This window comes from Martes martes (genome assembly GCF_963455335.1).
Source record: "Martes martes genome assembly, chromosome: 1".
Classification (NCBI taxonomy): Eukaryota; Metazoa; Chordata; class Mammalia; order Carnivora; family Mustelidae; genus Martes; species Martes martes.
Genome location: NC_137888.1, coordinates 200255658 through 200277629, shown reverse-complemented (window position 1 = coordinate 200277629; position 21972 = coordinate 200255658). Strand labels below are relative to the sequence as shown.

The following is a 21972-nucleotide window of genomic DNA, read 5'->3' as shown; positions in this document are numbered from 1 at the left end:
GGACAGGGTTTTAGTTTGGGAAGATGAAAAAGTTCTGGAGACAGATGGTCGGGATGGTCACAACAACGTGAATGTACTTAATGTCACCGAACTATAAAATGGGTAAAATGGTAAATTTTGTTATGTATATGTTACCACAATTTTTTAAAAAGCTGATAAGCTCAAGATGGGCAAGTGGGATTGCTTATAGTGCTGTGATTGCAGAGACCCTGAAAGCAGAAGCTGACTCTGTGTCCAAACCCACTGATGAGAAACACGGGACACTAAGGAATAACCTTCCCTGTTCTTTCACTTTCATAGTGTGCTGCCTCAGCTCTCGGGAGCCAGATTTTATCAGCTCAGCCCTATAGCTGCTCTTCCAATGGTCACTTAAAAGGAATCGATTTCTAGGAGAGACATATTTGAATGACGTACGCATGCTGTATGCTTATTTTTTCTGTGCCAATTTGTAAAGTTTAAGTGTCCCATAACCTTGACAGAGCTGTCCTGAGGACCAGTGAAACATGCTATGCTGACCTGTCTTTCCAAGTAAAGGTTTGTTGGCATAGTCTATAAATTACAAATGGCTTTCAAGTCTATGTTTGTCTTGCTTATTTTGCTCCTAAATACTAGACCTGCATTTCATTTGTCCTGTTGATCCTTATGCTAATTAATGTCTCAAATGAAGGCTCTTTCCCTCCTAAACCATCAGCGCTTTTGTTGACTTTGTGCATGGATGGCATATGATCCATGTAGCCAGGATTGAAACTCTGGAATCAGCTTTGCTCATCCTATCTCTTTCCTGTGTATTTTGTGTCATTTATCACAACGACAATGGCATAATTATTTTCCAGAGTTCGTGAAGAGAGCACAGGATTTCACCTGGACTTTTCCTAGGAGACATGGTGCTAATGGCCAGAGCTAGAGAGACCAGTTGTGGCTTGTTCTTGAAGTCACTTCTGTTTGCACCACAGAGAGAATCAGAGGTGAGAGATTTGTCAGGCGAGCAGGAAGTAGACCTGGGCTGCTCAGCTCTTGGTGGTTTAAAAGATGCTCATACTCATGTTCGGGATAGCTTGTTTTCTTTCCCCTATCCATAGGCTATCCCTTTAAGTGAGCAGGGCTTCTGGAGAGAGCCACCGGGCTGTGGGAGTGCCGGAGCAGCAGGTGCAGGCTGGTTTTCAGAAGGATTAAAGGAAAGGCTGCTGATTTAACTGCATCTCTGATTATTCTAAGCTGCTCACAGAAATCGGTCACTGCGTCACTGCATCCGGGAAGCAGACGTAAGAGAGAGAGGCTTAAGCCTGTCCTGTTGGAGCTGACCGCCGCTCTTGGTTGACTTTTCTAGGACCCCCGGTCCTGTTCTTGATATTCAGGATCCTCCCAACCTGGCCCCTCTCTCTTCTCCCCTAGTTGCCCACAGACTCCTCCAGCTGGCTGTGTCTTCACAACCCGTGGTCTCCCAACTCCTGAGCTGTGGCTCTAGCGTTCTCTGGCTTGGAGTATCGCTCACCTCTACCAGCAATCTTACCCGTGCTCCAAAACTGCTTTCATTTCCATTTTTTTCCTCAGGGATAAAGAAATGGCCAGACACTCCTTCCTCTCTTCTGCTGAGGCACTTTGCATTGTGTCTGTTCAGCATTGTCTTGTGGTCACAAGCCACACACCTGTCTGCTTCTAGGAAGCACAGACCTGAGCCGACTTCTTTCTTTCGTGCTGCCCTGTTACAGTGGGGTGTGGTGTGAAATCCCATCTCTCGAGGAATCTTCTCATATCCCTCCCGGTGCACTCAATCCTTCCCTCTTCCTGTGGACCTTGACCCTTCATTCCTTAGAGTATCGTCCCTTGCGTATCATCCTTACAGCCCATTTGGAATGCAAGCTCTCTGGCCCCGCATCAGACCTATCGAACCACAATCTGGTGACTCTTGAACCCTCTGCACTTGAAGATTTGAGAAGCATTGCCTTCACACTTTGCACCTACTCCCCTTACCTTACTGAACAGTGTGGAAGTGTTCGCTTATTCACTCTTGCCGTCCAGATGTCGATCTCCTGCGGCCTGTGAGGCGTCCATTATCCAGCACAGTTCTTGGCGTGTTTTAGGTGCTCAAAAGTGTTTGCTGTGTTGCCCGAAAGGACCCCTGGTATTGTGTTTGAGATGCTCCTTCAGTCAGCCTGTTAATGAAGTGCATGACTGCTCAAAGCTTTGCTAGGTGCATGAGGCACCCTGCTGTGGAGTGGGCATCGGCCCCTATCTTTGGCATTTCCAGATCGATCGGTGGGGGAGATGGATGCCCATAATTAAATATGAGAGGCAGGGTCTGATCCATCTTGTAACTGTACAGCTATTACCAGAGGCCTAAGGGAACACCAAAGGAATGGAAGTTATTTCCAGTTCATAGGGTTTGTGATGGTTGCACCGAGAGGATGGTGTCTGATTGGTGCCTGGAAGGATGAATAGGACTTTGACAAACAGACACTGTGGGAGGAGGCATTCCTGGCTGGGGTAAGCCTATTCTCGGGCCCAGGAGTGAAAGTGCACAGACAGGATGTTTCTTGAACAAGTAAGAGATTGAGATGGAAGGTGTGATTGGGAAGGTGGGTGAGTGTAGGCTGAACTTGAATTCTCGTGATGTGGCGTCTAGACTGGTAAGGAACATCTGTAAATCACATGCTGCTGGTATAGCTCATACGTGTGGTTTCTGGGGACTCTGCCCTCCTATCTCCCTCTCTCCTTGCATTCTACCTTGCTGGACATGGGTAGGAGGCAGGAGGTGGTTTGGGAAGGATGGGAAGGATAGGAAGGTCTGAATGTTTTAGCTGGCTCTTGACTGGCTCGGTATGAGACCACGGCCCACGTCTTTTTTTAGTCCTAGCTGGTCAGCCACTTCCTCCCTCACCCCCTTCCGGAGTCACTTACCCAGCGGGGCCCCCTCAAAGCAGAGAGATCTAAAGCTCCATCAATACAGGGTTTCACACAGTGTGCTTTAAAATGCCATCAAAACTCCAGACTGAACCCAGTTTGTTTTATTATACTTTCTGTCTGGTTCTCAGCCCCATGGGTTTGTGAGATTAATCATTTATGCTTTTGGTAGAATGGACTAGCTTCCCTCTGCCCATGTTGTGGACTGTGGGCAGGTCATCCAGCATTCAAGATGAAAGGACGCTCCACTTTCCTTATATGCCAGCTTGTTGGAAATGCACCTGAACAAGGCTACCATAATGTGGCTTGTTTATTTCTTCTGCTGTTGGGAATACACTGTCAGCCTGGATGCCAGGTCCTCCTCAAGTCATCCCTAAGCCTTACCATCTTTTTCTTGAGCCTCTTCAGCTAACTGAATTTCCAGATAAGGTTAGATAGTCACCCTCTTGATGCGTCAGTGTCTTCTTCCCACCAGCTCAATCAGTCCCGAGCCAGAAGATCAAGGTTAAAAAGAAGAGATGAAACTCATCAGAAGTTTTATTATATGTTTGTATCTCAGATGAGAGCTATCCCTTAGATGAAATGGGTTCTAGGATTCATTAAGTACCCATGCAATGAGGCACTGTGTTAAGTACTTTATTTCTGTGGGGAAAACACACATTCTGGAGGGGGAGACCTTCTTTAGGGACAACATAATATATGCTACAATGTATGCTGGAGGCTTGTACCAGGTGCTACAGGATGGAGAGCAGACTGCCTGGGAGTCTGGGAAGTCCCTCAGAAGAGGGAGCATTTGAGCTGGATACTCATGAATGAGCAGAAAAATAAGGGATAAGGATCCAAGTAGAGGAAATAGGGTGATGTAGGGGAATTGCCAAGAACCGAGAAGAAAGACATGATGGCGGATGAAACTGGTTGGGGTAGATGGAAGCCAGTTTAGGATTTGACTCTGACTTGTAAGCAGTGGGGAGGCCAACAAAATGGGGACTGACATGACAGACTCAATTATATTTTGGGTTGATTCATTCAGAAATTTGATTCATTCAACAAATACTACATGTTCATTGCTAGACTATCCCAGGAAACACACAAAGATTGCTCCATTGGTGGAACTCGTGTGTTAGTAAGATAATTAAGTTACGTCGATCTGCCACCATTGACACTTGTCAAGGTTACATGTGACCTCCACATCCAGAAGACCTCCACAATATAGAACTATTCTGTAACCATGAAGATTTTCCTTGTGCTGCCCCTTTATAGTCACACCCATCCCCCTCCCACCCTCCATTCCTTGTCTCTGGCAGCCACTAATTTGTTCTCCATCTCTCACTTCAAGAATGCTATATAAATGGAATTATAAAGTATGTGACCTTTTGAGATTGGCTTTCTGTACTCAGCAGAATGCCTTTGAGAGCATTCTCAGAGTTGTTAAATGTATTGATAGTTTTTTCCTTAATGTTTCCAATTAGTATGCTGGGATATGGATGTACCACATTTTGTTTAATTGTTTAAGACATTTAGGTTCCTTCCAGTCTGGGGCTACAAATAGGACTGCTATGAATATTCATTTATTTGATTTTGCATGAAGATAAGTTTTCATTTTCTCTGGGATAGATGCCCAAGAGCACAATTGCTGGGTCATCCAGTGAATTGATTTTTAGTTGTTTTTGTTTTTAAGATTTTATTTATTTATTTGAGAAAGAAAGCACGAGTGGGAGGGGCAGAGGGAGAGGAGGAGAGAGAGAATCCTAAGCAGACTCCATGCTGAGTGCAGAGCCCAACACAGGTCTCAATCCCACAACCATGAGATCCTGACTGAGCTGAAACCAAGAGTCAGAGACTTAACCGGCTGTGCTACCCAGGCACCCCTGATTTTTAGTTTTAGCAGACATTGCCAAACTGGTTTCCAGAACGGCTCTACCATTTTACATTCTTACCAGCATGTATGAATACAATGGTTAATTTTATGGATCGAGTTGACTAGGCACTGGTTCCCAGTTGTTTGGTCAAACACCAGTCTAGATATTGCTTGTGAAGGTATTTTTAAGATGTGGTTAACATTTAAATTAGTATATTTAGGTTACCTTCCATAGGGCGCCTGGGTGGCTCAGTGGGTTAAGCCTCTGCCTTTGGCTGGGGTCATGATCTCAGGGTCCTGGGATCGAGCCCCACATCGGGCTCTCTGCTCAGCAGGGAGCCTGCTTCCTCCTCTCTCTCTCTGCTGCCTCTCTGCCTACTTGTGATCTCTGTCTGTCAAATAAATAAATAAATCTTTAGCTTACCTTCCATAATGTGGTGGGCCTCATATAATTTTTGAATGCCTCACCCCAAAAAACTGAGGTGTCCTGAAGAAGAAACAATTCTTTGAGATTATAACAGGGACACCCTGTCTGATTTTTCCACTTGGGAGGCCTGCCCTGCAGATTTCAGACTCTAGAATACAACATCAAATCTTATCTGAATCTCCATCTGTCAACCCACCCTATAGATTTCAGACTTGCCAGCCCCCATAATTGTGTGAGCCTATTCCTTAAAACCAGCCTCCCTGTCCTTCCCTCCTTTCTCTCGCTCCCTCTCCATATGTGTACACACATACCACTTCTGTTTCTTGGGAGAACCCTGACTAATACAATGTTCTACATCCTCACCAGCAACTGCTGTTGCTGCTGTTTTTTCTGTTGTAGCCATTTTGTTAAATCTGTAGTGATATCTAATTAGGATTTTAAGTTGCATTTCCTTAATGGGTAGTGTTGTTGAACATTGCATGTGTTTGTTATTTGCCATCTGGATATCCTTTTTAATGAAATGTCTTTTCCTGTCTTTTGCCCATTTTCTCATTGGATTGTTTTTCTTTGTTTACTATTGAATTTTCGGAGTTCTTTATATATTATGGATAGAAGTCCTTTGCCAGATGGACTCATATTTGGCAAATATGTCAAAAATATACTACTAACTAGTATCAAGTCCTGTTATTAAATAGTATTGTTTGCAAGTAATAGTACAAATTTACAAGTATAATTTGCAAATAATAATACTTTTTTTTTTTTTAAGATTATTTATTTATTTATTTGACAGAGATCACAAGTAGGCAGAGAGGCAGGCAGAGAGAGAGGGAAGCAGGCTCCCTGCTGAGCAGAGAGCCTGATAAGGGGCTTGATCCCAGGGCCCTGGGATCATGACCTGAGCTGAAGGCAGAAACTTTAACCCACTGAACCACCCAGGTGCCCCATTTTTGTTTTTATTTCATCACACACCTCTCAGAGTGTGTATTGGGAGGATTTCTACAGTAGCCTGGTCTACCATTGTGATAAATCTGGGAATCTGCCGCCCATTCAGTTCTGGGGAAGCCTGTTCCTGCCATTCAGAAAGCATACTCTTTGCTGATCCCCTGTCCTTAGATTCTTACAGAGAAAGCACAGGATCCAAGGTCTGAGCTCTTGAGATCCTGCTGAGTGTCTTTTTAATTTAAAAGACCTTTTCATTTCTCTTCTATCATTTAATCTTGAAAAAAAAATCTGTTTTCTTTTGAAAAAAAGATTTTCTTAAGGTCAATATAATTCTCCCCATTCCACAGCAAAGTTGAAACCCAAAGAAACCAGGCCTGTATTTAATTTGAAAACAAAATTTAATTATTTATTTTGCAAGTTTGCAAATACTTCTCCCAGTTTGTGAATTGCCTTTTAATTCTCTTAACAGGATCTTTCACTGAGCAAAGTTTTAAAATTGTGATTTAGTCTAATTGATCAAATCTTTCTTTATGGACTGTAGTTTTGGTCTCATATCAGATCTCTTTACCATGCCCTGGGTCTTAAAGATTTTCTCCAGTGTTTTCTTTTAAAAGTTCTGTATATTTATTTTCCAAGATTTATTTATTATGAGAGAGAGAAGGAGCGTGCATGGGCACGTGTGTGGGTGGAAGAGGGGCAAAGGGAGAGAATCCTCCCGCAGATTCCACACTGAGCGCCCAGAGCCTGAGGCAGGCCCCAGTTCCAGAACCCTGAGATCATGACTTGAGACAAAATCAACCTACTGAACCACCCAGGTGCCCCTAAAAACTCTATATTTTTAAGTTTTACTTTTAAAAATCTGTGATCCATATTGAGTTAATTTTTATATAAACGGGTGTAAATTGAAGTCTTTCTTTTGCCTGTAGATATGCAGTCGCTCCAGTCCTATTTACTCAAAAGACTTCCCTTTCTTCCATTTGAGGTACAGATGCTTTTGTACCTTTGTCAAAAATCAGTTAGCCATACTCGTGTGGGGCTTCTTCTGGGTTCTTGGTTCTGTTCCTCTGGTCAAGGTCTGTATCCCTGCACCAGTACCACGCAGTTTTGCATATTCTGGCTGTAGTAAATCTTGAAATGGGGAGAATGGTTACTCTCACTTTATTCTTCCATTACACTATTTAGATAATAATAATATATTAATATATAATAATATAATGTATATAATTATATACATAATATATATGTATAATATTATTATTACTATTTTACCTTTTAAACCATTTTTAAGTGTATAATTCATTTGTCATTATGATGGCAGCAAGCTGGGTCCAGGGACCCAGAGGATGGATGGAAATCCAGTGCAAGCCAGCAGGAAGTAAAAGCGGAATTTATTGCAGGTATAGAGCAAGTACAGGTACAGATAGAGTATCTGGGAGACTTGTCTTTGTATGGGGCCTGGGAGTTTTTATTGAAGAAGGTGGTCTGGCATATGTGTCCCCTCAGGCATCTAGGAACTGGTTGGAACAAGGATGAGGACTCAGATGCTGTTCCTTGGAGTCATAGGGCCTCGGCATCTAGATGTCCAGAGCCAAGGTGATCTGAAATGTGCACATGATGGCTTCCGGTCATTCTCACCTGGTCCTTCCTTAAATATTATCTATTCTAAAGAAATCATTGGTTCCTTGTCCGTTACTTACATGGAGGACATAAACTATTTGCATTATGCAGCATGTGTAAAGTGGGGTGGGGGTACAGGTACTAGCAAGAATAGAAGCAGGAAAAGAAGCAAAAAGCATATTTTTTATGGAGTCCTTTAGTCTCCCTGACTCAATTAAATGCGTTTACAATGTTGTGTAACCATCACCCACAGTCTATTACAAAACATTTTCATCACCCAAAGCAGAGCCTTATAACCATTGAGCAATAAGTCTCCATCACCCCTTCCCCTGGCCCCTTGTAATCTCTTTTCTATCTCTGATTTTGCCTCTTCTAGACCCTTCCTATAAGTAGAATCCTACAATATTGGTCTTCTGTGTCGGGTTGATTTCGCTTAGTATAATGTTTTCAAGGTTCATCCACATTTTAGTATGTATTAGAATTTCATTCCTTTAAAAAAAAAAAAAAAAATTAGGCCTAGAGTGCCTGGCCGTCTCAGTTGGTAGAGCATGGGACTCTTGATCTTGGGGTCGTGAGTTCAAGCACCATGTTGGGGGTAGAGTTTCCTGAAATTAAAAGAAAAAAAGCCTCTGGGACACCTGGGTGGCTCAGTTGGTTAAGCTGCTGCCTTTGGCTCAGGTCATGATCCCAGGGTCCTGGGATCCAGTCCTGCATCAGGCTCCTTGCTCAGCAGGGAGCCTGTTTCTCCCTCCGCCTGCTCTGCCCGCAGCTCTCCCTGCTTCTGTTCTCTCTCTCTGACAAATAAATAAATAAACTCTTTTAAAAAAAAGAAAGGAAGAAAGAAAGCAAGCCTTTGTTTTTTAGAGTAGTTTTAGGTTCATAGTAAAGTTGAGCGGAAGATGCAGAGATTTCCCATAAAGCCCCTAACCCCGCAGCACACACAGCACCCCCCCACCACTAACAATTCCTGCACCAGTGTGGTACATTTGTTATAATCGAATTCAGCTGAACACATCATTATCACCCAAAACCTAGTTTTCATTAGGGTTCCCTCTTAGTGTCATATGTTCTGTGGTTTTTGACCTATATAATGACATGTAAGCAGCATTATTGTAACGTACAGAATAGTTTCACTGCCTTAAAATTCATCTGTGCTCCCCCTATTCATCCCTCCCTCCCCACAACCCCTGGCAACTGCTGATCCTTCAGCGGTTCAACATTTGTCCCAAATGTTGGGATCATGCAGTATGTAGCCTTTTCAGATTGGTTTCTTTCACTTAGTAATATACATTTAAAGTTCCTCCATGTCTTTTCATAGCTTGATAGCTCATTTCTTTTTGTGCTTTATGATGCTCCATTGTCTGGGTGGACCACAGCTCATTTACTCATTCAGCTCCCGAGGGACATCTTGGTTGCTTTTAACTTTGGCGATTATGGATACAGCTGTAAACATTCATGTGCAGGTTTTTGTGTGGACATGGGTTTTTAACTCCTTTGGGAAGATCTCAGGGAGTGTAATTGCTAGGTTGTATGGTAAGAATGTGTTGAGTTTTGTAAGAAAATGCCGAACTGTCTTCCAGAGTGGCTATACTATTTTACATTCCCACCAGCAATCAGTGAGAGTTCCCTATGCTCCACATCTTTGCCAGCATTTGGTGTTGTCAGTGTTTTGGATTTGGGCCATTCGAATAGATAATCTTGTTTTAATTTGCATTTCCCCATGACATGATATGGAACATCTTTTCATATACTTATTTGCATTTGTGTATCTTCTTTGCTGAGGTATCTATTAGTCTTTTGCCTATTTTTAAAATTCACTTATCTTCTTATTGTTAGGTTTTAAGAGTTCTTTGTATGTTTTGAGTAACAGCCCTTTACAGATAGGTATTTTGCAATTATTTTCTCCCTGTCTGTGGCTTATTTTCTCATTCTCTTGATTCCATTCCTTTTTAAGGCTACATAATCTGTTGTATGTATAGATCACATTTTGTATATCCATTCATCTGTTGATGGGCACCTGGGTTCTTTCCCCCTTTTAGGTATTATGAATAATGCTGCTGTGAATATGTGAACATACAAATATCTCTTCAAGACTCTGCTTTCAGTTCTTTTGGTTATATACCTAGGAACAGAATTGCTGTGTCATACTATTATTCTGTGTTCTCCAAACTTTTCTGCAGTGGCTGCACCATTTTATATTCCCACCAGCAGTGCAAGCAGTGCCCAAGTCTTCAAGTTTCTCTGCATCTTCACCAACACTTGTTATTTTCTGGGTTTTATTGTTGTTGTTGTTTTGGTTTGGTTTGGTTTGGTTTTTTGCTAATAGCTAGCTATGGTCTATGGAAAGTGGTATCTTACTCTAGTTTTGATTTGCATTTCCCTGATGACTGATGATGTTAAACATCTTTTCATGTGCTTATTGGCCATTTGCACTTTATTACTCAAAATTGTTCCACCTATTTTAGTTCCTTTGCCTGAAGAGTCTTGTCTGTATCTATAAAAATAATCTTGCTTTGGTCTTGATAGGAGTTACATCAGATTTGCACAGCAGTTTGGGGAGAAATGACCTCTTTACTGTGTCGAGTGTTCTAATCCTTTAAGACCCAAATGGTGAGCAGAATGGGGGCCTCGAGGCACTGTAAGGGCCCATTCAGAGCTAAAGCCACCTTTAGATGTAGCCCATCTACTAAAGCCAGGAAGGAGGCTCCCCCTCTTCTATTTCCTCCCGGGCTTTCTCTGGACCATGTGCTTAGAACTCTGGCCCCTAATAGCAGAACTACCTTCAGCGAGACCAACCATTTATTGGTTCATGTAATCAAACTCCAGGAAAGACAGTGTTGATGGGGGGCCAGGGACTGAAATGCTGCCAAGACACTTTTCCTCTGTGGTCAGCACCCTCCTCCCCCTGCAGACTGGGTTTTCATACATGGGGGTGGTGAGTATCTGATGGCTCCTTGCTGTGCTCGGGGTATTGTCCCTCTTCTTTCTCATTTGAAAAGTCTTGAGGAAATGCCTCATTGGTAGGGCTTAGATCATGTGTTATGTAGTGTGGTTGGAAGGGAGATGGACGATCCCAGGAGGTAAGGAGCACTAGACAGAGCTGACATGAGATGGAGTCTATAGCTAGTCATGTTTTTGGAAAATTTTTAGTGGCATGTGTTGAACCACCAGTGTTTTCTATTAACCTTCAAGTAACCTAAAATAGTTTAGTAATGGATCATCATCATTATATTATAGGTAATTGATAGTTAATGTATTATACATTGTTAACATATAGTTAATAGCTTTACCTATATTACGTAGCAATTTAGAGAGATCTATCTGGTTAATGTCAAGTGATAGTAATAGATTTTAATAGTAGCCCTCAAGTGTTACAGTTATTGGAAGATTTACTGTATCTATTTATGTATGTAAGAAAAATTTGAAGGACATGGGTAGAAAGTCCTAAGGCCCCCCCTGCTTAATCTTCATTATGCTTTTCTAAATTTAACCAAGAGATCGTGCTGTCCATCTTTATGTAACCTACAGTGAAACTGCCATTCTTCTCCAGGGTTAATTTATTTTCACAGGGAATTGTTGACTTTCTGGGCTGCTATTGAGGATAGAATTGGTATTTTAATTTCCATGACTATTTACTGAGCTATGTAAGGGGTGTACAAAACCCTTAATCCCCTCAGGGAGTCTGAAGTCCGCCGGAGTGGATAAGAACAGAAAAATACGGTGCTAGTGACTGAGGCTTGACATCTGCAACAGGGAATAGCCCTACTCGTCTAACGTCTGAGTCAGATTTTGTTTGGGGGATGGAGTGCTGGCTTGAGCTGGCTTTGTGCTTGGTGCTTGCTCAGTAAGGTGGGGCGATGGTTGACTCCTGAGGTAGGAAAGCCAATGCTTCCAGGCATCTCCATGCAATTCACCTCTTACATTTCTGATGGACAAGGCTGCTTTATTGCTGAGCCTAATTAGCATTGAAACTCCCTGGGGGTAGGGGTGGGGGGCAGAAAGAAAATAATTGTGTAACTATGGTTAAGAAACTGAAGTTCCAAAAAAAAAAAAAAAAAGACACATTGGTGGTGGGCAGGCCTGTACAGGCCATTAATGGCTCCAGTGTGAGTGGCTCTATTTCAGGCTTAGCTCATTTCCTTTTTAAAAGGAGTATTTTGTATAAGACACTTTATCTCCGTGATGGAGTCCACAGTTCATACTAGTTCAGCAGGAGGAGTTGTGAATAGCAGCAGATCAGGTGTGATGAGGGGGGTCTTAAATAAGTGATCAGCATCTTCTTTCTAGAGAATGTATTTACATCCCTTTTCGTAATATGTGTTCCCTGTGACTCTAGAGCAGAGGTCAGCAAACTCTTTCCATGAAGAGGCAGATAGTAAATATTTTTGGTGTTGCAGGCCACCGATCACTGTCACAGCTTCTCAAATTTGCCATGGTAGGGACATGTCTGTGTTCCAATAAAATTTTGTATGTGGACACTGAAATTTGGATTTCATGATTTTTACATGTCATGAAGTATTAGTCTTCTTTTGACTTTTTTCCCCAAAAAACATATACAAAAATTTGAAAACAACACTTAGCTCATACCACACAAAAACAAGAGGTGGGGGGGGGCACTTGGGTGGCCCAGTCATTAAGCATCTGCCTTTGGTTCAGGTCATGATCCCAGGGTCCTGGGATCAAGCCCCACATCGAGCTCCTTGCTCAGCAGGAAGCCTGGTTCTGTCTCTCCCACTCACCCTGCTTGTGTTCCCTCTCTCTCTGTGTCTCTCTCTGTCAAATAAATAAATAAAATCTTTTTTTTTAAGATTTTATTCATTTATTTGACAGAGATCACAAGTAGGCAGAGAGGCAGGCAGAGAGAGAGGAGGAAGCAGGCTCCCTGCTGAGCAGGGAACCCGATGCGGGGCTCGATCCCAGGACCCTGGGATCACGACCTGAGCCGAAGGCAGAAGCTCCAACCCACTGAGCCACCCAGGTACCCCTAAATAAATAAAATCTTTAAAAAAAAAAAAAAGCAAAAAACAAAACAAGAGGTAGGCTGCATTTGGGCAGGTAGACTGTAGTTTGCCAACCCCTTTTCTAAAGGTCTTAAAAGTAACTTCTATAGTTTTAAATTTGAGGACATTTTATTTATTTAATAAGCAGTTTTATCGTACTCAGTATGTGCTGTGCACTGTTTTAAATGCCTTACAGATGTTAGCTAACTTAATCTTCACAATAACCCCATGAGAGAGGTACTGTTTAACCCCATTTTGCAGTTGTGTGAATTGAGGCACAGAGAGGTTGACTAACTGGCCCATAGTCACACAGCTAGCAAAGAGCAGAATCTAGATTTGAACCCAGGTCATCTAGCTCCAGGGTACTTGCTCTTTGTTTTAAGATTTTATTTGTTTATTTGACAGAGAGAGAACATAAGCAGGGGGAGTGGTAGGCAGAGGGAGAAGCAGGGAGCCCGATATAGGGCTTGATCCCAGAACGCTGAGATCATGACCTGAACCAAAGGCAGACACTTAACTGACTGAGCTACCCAGGTGCCCCCAGAGTACTTATTCTTATCTACAATGATATGCTGTCTGTCTTAAAAGATTTATAATTAATGATTTTTGAGGCTAAAGGAATTTTAGAGATTAATCCATCCCTGCTACCTATCCTTTTCATAGACACATTCTCACACACACCAGCTTCATAGCCTTTATGATTCAAATTTGTGCCTCAGTAAAATTATGGATTACCATTATGCACTTTAAGCATCTCTTGTGACTGTCTGAAAGCTTAGTCTTAAATCCCACTTATCCCATGGGTAATCTGTCTGTACAGGCTGGGCACTTAACTGTTCACTTAGTGTTTTATTTATGTTTATTGTGAGATGCTTGAAAGTAGGAGCAATAGTATCAAAATGTTTTCCATGAGTATCTTTTGCTTTCTTTGGGAACACCTGTCTCAGATTACTCCCAACTCAGATTTTGCCCTGCTGCTTTTCCTGCTTGAATAAGCAGCTGGTTGAATCTTGAGCCCCAACTGCCTGTTGATAGGGAACAGAATTTGTGGTGTCATGCTACACTATCCTTGTTGATCTAACGATACCACCAAACCAGGGCTGTGAAAGGAAAATTTCCCAGTCTTTTCAGGGAAGAACATGGAAGCTGGGTGTGCATGCGTGTGCACACATGTGTGCATGTATGTTAAGGCAAGTCAAAACTTAGGTGGACGAAGAGGTGCTCAGGATTTCTGGTTCCTTTTGCTTATAGTCTCAGACTCAACTAACCAGGAGGGCCCTTGGAGAACGTCTGGTACAGAGGTTTCTGTGCCCCAGGGCAGAGTTACTGCCAGGGGCCCTCATATCCACACGTACTCCAATCTGTTGGCCAGAGAAATGATGCCTTTAAGATGTGTGTATAATTACTTTTTGCATGTATGTAGATGCCATCATGATCAAAAGGAAAAGCTTTACCAAATCTGTGTTAGACTACTGTTACGAATATAATGGCTACCTGTTGAGAAACCTGACCCAGTTAGAGCCCCTTATGAAGAAACGGAGGCTCAGGGGTGAAGGGAAAAGATTTACCTGGATCATTACAAAAAGAACGGCTGGCCTGGAAGCTGGCGCGATACGTCTGTGCCGTATAGCTTGTGGTCTCTGTCTCCCCTGGGATGAGCAGATAAGAGAGTTGGGTATGTATTTTGACCTTTAATTCAGTGCTTTCTAATACTGTCTGATAGCCTGGTTGATCACAGCAACATTTACCAGTATTTATAGTGCTTCTCTTGAGAATCTCTAATTTTTTTTTACTATACTCCTTGCTATACCACCATAAGTAATACTCCTACCTAGAAATCCAGTCCAACCTGGAAACAGACCATAGTAAAACTGGGCAGCTTCCTTCTGTCTGTAGTAGAGCTGGCTCTGAAACTCAGGAGTTTTAATCTCTATGAATCCGACTGAACTCGTGAGGATTTCAGTTATTTATATCTTAGTCTCATAGGAGGCTAAATAGGGCTGTGGCTCTCAGCTGGGTGCAAAACAATATTTTTGTTAAATCTCTGCTAAGCACCTGACACATGCTAGGGTATTTGCATGTGTATCATATATCACTTAATTTAATAAGCCCAGCGTTGCAATTAGGAGGCCCCACTCAGGAAAAGCTAAGTAGCTTCAATCTTCTCCAGAGTCCCTGCGGCTGGTTATTTATTCATCTGTGTCCCATTGTGGAGCACCTCCGTCAGGTTTGTAAATGTGCCCTTGAGTCCTATCCCATTGGTGGCCCAGCTGGGACAAATCAGCACAGATCCATCCCTCCAAACAGGACCCAGGATTGGCAGCAACATCAGCATGGTCTGCACAGGTCTGCACACCTTTTTTCCCACTGGAACTTCAGGAATTTGGGATGACTGTGGTGATTAGGTCAGATGACATTCATAGCAACCATTTTCATACTCCTTTATATTTGATCTTCTTTAAAACTCCTGAGAAGTCAGAGGAATAGGAATGACCTCATAAGTTGGGAAGCCAAGGACAGAAGAGACCTGTATGAGGTGACCTTGCTGGTACCTGCTGGTACGGGGCTTCTAGCTTCCATGTGCACCACACCGCCTGTCTGGCAGCAGTGTGCACCACCCCAGCTCCCACGCCCTTCTCTTCCTCCAGGCGTCCCCTTGCTTCTCTTCCTTTCTGTACTTTCCTTCTGCTGCCTTGCCATGGCATCTTCTTCTAGATGAGCTTTAAATATTAGAATTCCTCTTAAACCCTCTTTGGGCTCTGAGCTCTCTCCCTCAGTGATCTCTTCTGGTCTCAACCTGACAACTCTCAAAGGTGTCATTTGAGCCTAGTCCCCCATCTCTCTGTGTTCCAGACGTACCCATCCACTTCCTACACAGTATCTCTGCTTGGATGCCTCCCAGGCACGTGGTGGCATCTTGTCTAAAATTTGACTCGATCGTCTACCCCCAAGCTAGCCCCTCTCTGTCATTTGTGACCTAAGCGAATGGCAACTCCCAGTTCATGCTCTCCCCACAGAGTGGCCCCGTTGCTTTGGAGACCCTTCCTTAGTACTGTTGCCTGGTTTCCTAATACTCTTAAAGCAAAATGTAGAGTTCTTGAGTACCGTATCTACTTTTCCAGCTTTACATCACATCACTTTCCTTTTCATATCTATCCTTGCATCATAGAGGCCACTTTGATTTTTAACATTTATCGAGGAATAGTGTGTTCCATGATTTTTAAAAGCAAGTATAGAGAAGTTGAAGCACATGTGGATTTAAGCTACCCATTGACTTTTTCTTTTGAAAGATTTACTTATTTATTTATTTGACAGACAGAGATCACAAGTAGGCAGAGAGGCAGGCAGAGAGAGAGGGAGAAGCAGGCTTCTTGCTGAGCAGAGAGCCCAATGCGGGGCTCAATCCCAGGAACCTGAGATCATGACCTGAGCTGAAGTCAGAGGCTTTAACCCACTGAGCCACCCAGGTGCCCCCAAGGGCTTCATAATTTAAAAAATATATGGAGGAGTCCTATAGGTGAGCAGGAATGCTTCGGTCTCCTCTTCAGATCCTACTATGCAGAGCCCCTGCTTAGAAAGAGGTTCTGCATCCACTCTTTGTAGAATCCAAGTGGCATGAGTGCTGAGTCTTTGCTGCAGTTTTAGTGGAGGCTGTTTGGGCTCTTGGCTGGAATTGTTTGTTTGTTTGTTTTTCCCCTTGGAAGCAGATTTGGAGGTGTTTATGTACCCAAAAAGTCCTGTGATTGCCCCTAATTTGCTTTGCAGAGACTAGTCATTGCATATCGTCCCACAGTGGTTAAGTGGCTGGTGCTGATACACACGCTTACAAAGTGGCAGTGTGAGCACAGGCACCAGGTGTCTGCCGTGTGCACAGAGACCTGAAACCCTGATCCAGCCCAGGCAGCTTCCGTATGTGGTCATGAGTTGAACTCGTTCAGCTCAAAGTGTTTCGATATACCAGATTCACTTCTTTCCTTCTGCCCTAGCTTGGACTTGGTACCTGACTCTTTCCAATACTTTAAATGTACGGTCTGATTCCATTCTAAGGGTAATACTTTTATAACAAGTATTGTCTGAGGGTGGACATAGCAGAAGGTGATTAAAGGTAGGGATGTGTTCCAAGTAGTATTGCCCTTTCTGAGCAACCGATTATATGTTGCTCATTAATTATTTTTCTGTAAATTCTGTTGCACCATTTCACATTTCTTTGCCACCTTAGGAATGGAGAAGTGAGGAGATTTGAGGTAAGAGTATAATTGCAGATCTATTACTGGAGAAAGTGGCCTTTGCATGGGCCTGTGTAATTCAAGATGTTAAAATAGGGAACACACGTGTCTTCCTATGTAGGTCATAATTTATAGTATTTAATCAGTAATAAAAAAAGTTTCTATTTCCCATTTTCTTGGTCCCCTTTTGAGTTTATTTTTTATTTATCTGTGTGGTTTTTTTTTTTTTTTAAAGATTTATTTATTTATTTATTTATTTTTAGAGAGAGAGAGGGAGAGAGAACATACAAGTGGGAGGAGCAGAGAGAGAGAGAGAGAATCTCAAAGCAGACTCTGCTTTGATTATGGGGCTTAATCTCACAACCCTGAAATTGCTACCTGGGCTGAAACCAAGAGTCAGATGCTCAACCAACTGTGCCACCCAGGGGCCCCTGTCCCTTTTTTTAAGTGAACTTTTTACTTTGAGATAATTTGTAGATTCACATGTAGTTATTTGAAATAATAAGCAGTGAGAGCCTGTGTACCCTTTGCCCAGTTTCCTCCATGGTAATAGCTTACAAAACTGTAGTACAACATCACAACTAGGGTATTGATATTGATTTAATCCACCACTCTTACTCAGATTTCCCCAGCTTTACTTTTATTCACTGGTGTATATGTGTGTATTTAATTCTGTATAATTTTTATCGTGTGTAGGTTTTTTATTATTTCAAAAATTTCCCAATTGGCTGAGAACTTGAGCTGAGGGGAGGCGTGTTATTTACTGGATCCCTCTCAAGCTTCACTAGTAAACAGCTCAAGCATAAATCCTTCTCTTTCACATAGAAGGCAAGTTATGTAACTTCAGAATCTTGATTTCTTCTTCTACAAAACGAATTTCACAGCAGCTACTTAATGTAGAAGGTTGCCATGAGGACTAAAATGAGAAAAGAATGCATAATGGGCACTTAGCAAAAAGGAACTCAATAAATGATCATCTTTTTTGAGTGACTTTTAAAGCTGAGATTATAAATGAGAGTATTTGGGTTTAAAATTTTTTTTATTTTATTTTTATTTTATTTATTTATTTTTTTTTATTTTTTTTATTTTATTTTTATTTTATTTTATTTTTATTTTATTTTTATTTATTTTATTTTATTTTATTTTATTTTTTATTTTTTTATTTATTTATTTTTTTATTTATTTTTTTATTTATTTTATTTTTTTTATTTTATTTTATTTTATTTATTTGTGACAGAGATCACAAGTAGGCAGAGAGGCAGGCAGAGAGAGGAGGAAGCAGGCTCCCTGCTGAGCAGAGAACCTGATGCGGGGCTCGATCCCAGGACCCTGGGAACATGACCCGAGCCGAAGGCAGAGGCTTTAACCCACTGAGCCACCCAGGTGCCCCAGTATTTGTTTTTTTTTAAAAATTTTTCACAAAAATGTGATATCCTAGTATTATAGAATTCGTAGGCCCTTTAATAGTTTTGGAACTGGTGAAGGACGTCCCTAAACATTCTTAGATGACAGGTTCTTACTCTTTATAATAAACTAGAGTCTGCCCCCCTAGCACATCTAGATCTGCCCTCATCCATGTGATGACCCTTCTAGGGTTTGAGGACAGCTACTGTATCCCCCCTCCCCCATTATGTTTTACAAATAAGCTGTCCTTAACCATTCCTCTTAAAATGTAGCTTCCAGACCTTTTCCTACTTGCTCTCCCTCTTGTAGATAAGGACAAATTTGTTCTTCCCTTTAACAGAACGCAGAATCCAGTTGTAATCTGGCTAGCATATCCCAAGATAGGTCTGCCTTCTCTTTAGCTGAGCTTTTGGGGGAAACCAGGTCACCTAGTTTATGCATGTACAGTTTGTTCTTTTGTCTTCTCCTTTCCAGATGAAAAATAAATGCATGGCAATTTAACACAACTAATCAAACGCACATTTTAAGCCCTGTGCCGTTAAAATGATAGTAAGAGGGAGAGGAGATGTCAGCAAATGATAGATCAATGGAATGTTGAAGCCAGAAAGTCTGAAGTGTGATGAACTTTGAGGGCAGAGGAACTGAAAGTGCCTGCTGGGGGAGAAATAAAGAAGAAAGAGGATTTGTAATGCAGAACCCTGGAATAACTCCAAAATTGGAGAAGCAAAATACTGAAAACAGGAAGATTAGTTGAAAGTCTGTGTGAAAAGCAATTAGTTGCCTACAGCTCCTCCCCCACTTTGCCAGGAGACAGGAGTTTTAGTCTTCCGTATCGAACCTAGGGCATACCAAGCATAGAAGAGAGGAGACAGACTATGGGGCAAAACTTAAGGGCTTTAAGGCAAAGTCTAAATAGTGAATGGTAGGACCATCCCCCTCTCTGACCCAGTTTTCAGAATACCTACAGGCAGGCACTCCCGTGCAGGAGATTGGAAGATCTGTCTCTGATTAAGTTTGCCCCAGAGAAAAAGTTCCAAAGATACTGCTTTTAGTAGTCCTCAGTAAAATGGCAGGTTCTTGCTTGATCTCCCTGATGTGCAGTCCACAAGTTGATGAGCCTAGCCACCCCCTCAAAAACTTTCAATTTCTGAAAATATGAACAGATAGCCAAGCGTCACAAGGCATTTAAAGCAAGCCACTAGAATAAAAGACAGAGACTAAAACAAATGGGGAAAAAGAACTCAGAGGAAACAGTAAAAGCAGGGAAAAGGAGAAAAAGATGAAAAAATTTAACTATAATATCTTGACAAAAACAAATGGGTTGGGGGGAAGGAACTCAGAGGAAAAGGAAACTCAGGAACTCAGGAAACTCAGGAAAAGGAACTCAGAGGAACGTAAAACCAAGGAGGAGGAGGAGAAAAAGAAAAAAAATAATATCTTGAGAGAGGTTAGAGAAAATACAGCATTCATGAAAGAGGAATAAGAGTCTTTCAATAAAAAGTGGGGTGGGACACCTTCAGAAAACAAGAAAGACCTCTTGGAAATTAAAAATACCATAGTCTTATAAAAAGCTACAACACAGAAATATTGAAAGATAAAGTTGAAGAATCCCAGGAGATAGACCCAATGAAAGAGGTGGGAAATGGGGAACAGGTGAAAAAATGCAAGGTTGTTCCAAGAGGCCTAACACCTGACTCACGGAAATTTCAGAAGAGAAAAAATAGACAATAGAGAGGAGAAAATTATCAAAGAAATAAGATGGAAAAGTATTCCCAGAACTAAAATAAAGTCTATAGATTGAGACAGCACAATGAATGAAAGGACACCAAGGTATTACCCTGTGAGAGTTCAGAACTCTGAAGATAAAGAGAAAGCACTAGAAGCTTCTAGAGAGAACAGTCACATACTAAGTGTTAGTGTTCAGAACGGCATTAAATTTCTCAAAAGCAACAAAGTAGAAGACAGTGGAGTAATACCTTCAGAATTCTGATATAAAAAATATTCCTCAACTTAGAATTTTATAGCCAGCTAAACTATCATCCAGGTTGAAGGCTAACAAAGACATTTTCAGACATATTGTGCATATGCCTTATGATTGTGTGATACAGTAAGAATGTGTATTTGGAGGACACCCGGGTGGCTCATACAGGTAAACTCCTGCCTTTAGCGCAGGTCGTGATCCCCTGCTCAGAGGGGAGCCTGCTCTCCCTCTGCCTCTGCCCCTTCCCCCTGCTTGTGCGTGCATGCAGCTCTCTTTCAAATAAATAAAATCCAAAAAAAAACAATGCACAAAACAGTTCTTTGAGGAAAAAAAAAATATGTATTTGATTTTTTTTCCCTGGTTCCTGGCACAGACCTTCTAAAACCCTTGGAATTTCCTGAGTGGTAGGGGTGATAAGAGCATCTTTTATTATAATATTTGGTCTTTGTTCCCAGTTCCTGACACAAGAGCTTCTAAAACCCTTGGAATTTCCTGAGTGAGAGGTGTGTCCTTTGTTTTTCCATAACAAACCTCTTTCAACCACACCTGAGTTTATGCTAATAAGGTGACTCTCTGTGGACCCCTGGAAAGCTTCAGGATAAGGCTGGTTGCCAGAGGGGGCAACCATGTGATTAGAGGGCTGGAACTTCAGTCCCACCCTTTGACCTCTGGGGAGCTTCCAGGTTGGTGAACATAGCCACGTGTGGGGAGGGTGGCATACCTCAGTTCCACGGGGACAGAAGATCCTGTGCTCAGGACCCTTCTAGACCCCGCCCTATGTACCTCTTCAGCTGCCTGTTCTTTTGTATCCTTTGTGATAAACCAGTAACAGTAAGTAAACTGTTTTCCCTGAAGTTCATTGAGCCGTTTTACCAAATTATCACACCTGAGGAGGGAGTTGTGGGGAACACTCTTATCGCCCCCCCCACCCCAACTTTATTGCCGATTGCTCGGTAGTACAAGTGGCTCAGGCTTGCAGTTGGTGTCTGAAGCAGAGGCGGTCTTGTGGGACTGAGCCCTTAACCTGCACTAACTCCAAGTAGTTCATGCCAGCTTCGAATTATAAGGATACCAGTTGGTGTCTGGAGAGTTGGAAAATTGGTTCTTGTGTGTCAGAGTGCTGTGAGTAAAAACAGTTTGTAGGATACCTTTCCTTAGGCAGCTCTGCTAGAAGATGCTTTTCATCAGAACAGGGAATAAATCAAGAAGAGGACTCAATGGGCTTCAGGAAACGGGTTCCAGTGTAGGTGAGGTGAAAGGGATTCCTATAAGGACAGAGTTCTGGTAGGGATGCCTCCGGGACAACCAGGAACATACTGCTAGGGTACCCGATTGAACGTATTAAAAGGAGTTTTATACTTCATTTTTATCTCCAGGGGAAAAAATTATACAAGAAAAGAAATGTAATCATAGCACACATCATGGCTTAGCTACAAATAATATTCACATAGACCTAATAATGCAACCCTTAATTTAACCAAATGTGGACATAATTATATTGGAAAGACAGAGGGAGTAAGTGGAGTTTTATGTGAAGAGAATGTTGGAACAAAATCCTGACCTTCCATCACAGAAATTAAGTAGCTAATATAATAGTTATCTTTTGCTGTCTAACT

At 42.0% G+C, this 21972-nt stretch overlaps 1 protein-coding gene across 3 annotated transcripts in view; it reads left to right on the top strand.

Annotated features, from left to right (window-relative positions):
- The window catches only part of KLHL18 (kelch like family member 18), a 52029-nt gene that overhangs the window by 7407 nt on the left and 22650 nt on the right, over positions 1-21972 (top strand). The gene's annotated exons all lie outside the window — the stretch shown is intronic.